The sequence below is a fragment of the Austrofundulus limnaeus genome, unplaced genomic scaffold (assembly GCF_001266775.1).
Source record: "Austrofundulus limnaeus strain Quisiro unplaced genomic scaffold, Austrofundulus_limnaeus-1.0 Scaffold0, whole genome shotgun sequence".
Lineage (NCBI taxonomy): Eukaryota > Metazoa > Chordata > Actinopteri > Cyprinodontiformes > Rivulidae > Austrofundulus > Austrofundulus limnaeus.
In genome coordinates this window covers 2,902,985-2,904,556 of record NW_013952402.1, presented here as the reverse complement: position 1 = coordinate 2,904,556, position 1,572 = coordinate 2,902,985, and positions in this window count along the sequence as shown.

Sequence of the window (1,572 nt, the reverse complement as noted above, 5' to 3'; positions counted from 1 at the left end):
TATATATACACAGTATAAATGATAGGTAATGCATTGTCAAAATAAATTTCAGTGGATGGTGCTGAATGACTGAGCTGAAACAAATTTGGAATCAGAAAAACCATAGCTAAAAGCTAACTTTACCAAAATGACAGCTAGATGCTAAAATTATCAAAACAATAGCTACATGCTAAAAAAATAGCTATAAGCTAAAAATAGTGAAAATCTAAAATGACCAAAGCTAGAATTAGCAAAGCTGTTGTGATTGGAGTGGTATGTTGTGAGGGAGGAGTATCAAAACTAAACAGAAAGCATGAATTTCAACAATAACCTTAAGTTCAAATAAATTATTTGTTTTGTTTTTCTGGTAAAGTATAAAAGCAACAAGCCTTATTACTTTACTATATGTGCTTCATACATGTCAACTTGTACGTATTGTCTGTAAATTATAAGGATTTTACGTCGTTTTGCAGGTAGACGGACGTATAGAGCAATCTCGTGGATTTTTTTCAAGTCTTAAGGATTTTTTCAAAACCTCATTTTCAAATTTATCTAACATGTCAGAGCCTATAGGATGATTAAAAAAACAACAAATAACATCAAATAGTCATCTTCCAACCTGTTCTGCTGCTAGAAATAGGCCTAAGTTTTGAATTTTTTCCACCCTCCTTTCCTCCAGGCACTTTCATGTCCACAGCTGATGGACCCCCCGGCGGATGCGATTTCTTGGGATTTTTTACAAAATTTACAGATTTTTGAGGCTTTTTACACAGGTAAACATCCGAAGAGGTTGGAATGTATGGTGCTTTCAAAATGACTTGTTGGTGAACACCTAAGCTAAAAGTTAAGCATTATCTTTGAGTGTTTGTAAAAGGTGACGCATAAAAGCTTTTCATGTGAACGTCAGTCACAGCTTTCAGGTGTCATCAAAGTGTCTGCACAGACTCACCTTTCTGTCTTGTTCCGTTGGTCTAAATCTGGAGATCCTCGAGTGTCCATTACTGTCTCCTGGTGACACTGTTGGGTATTGATCGTAACACCAGATGGAGGCATCAGTTACTCTCCCATCAGCGTTTTGTCCAGTTCTTGTGAAACCTGGCAGCTCCTGTTGTGATGCTGAGTGTGATATTTGTCTCCTGGTTAAAGAAACAGTAGACTGTTTGTGTTGTCAGACAGTATATTTACCATCAAGACATTTCTCTTCCCCCCTTACACTAAATTAGCCAGGAGATGTGACAACCTTGCTGATTATAAAATGGGAGACGAAACTCCCTGCAGCTGTATGTAAACTCCTGATCATTCCCGGGGCGCTGTCTCATTAACCTGACAGATGTGTGATCCCCTGTTTGTGTGATTAACTTTACTCACAAACTCCTCACTCTGCCTAAGCTTCACCTGCAGCCATGTTGTCGCTCCGCGTTACACTTCATAATGAGCGAAAACATGGGGAAGTAACGGTAGCTAAAAACACCCCAGCTGCCGCTTGCTGTAAAGCTGCAGCACACACGCTCTGTGTTTTGCCTTGAAGATGACTTGAATCTCTTATCACGGCGCGCTCCTTGTTTGTGTGAATGTAGCAGCTGCCCATCAAGG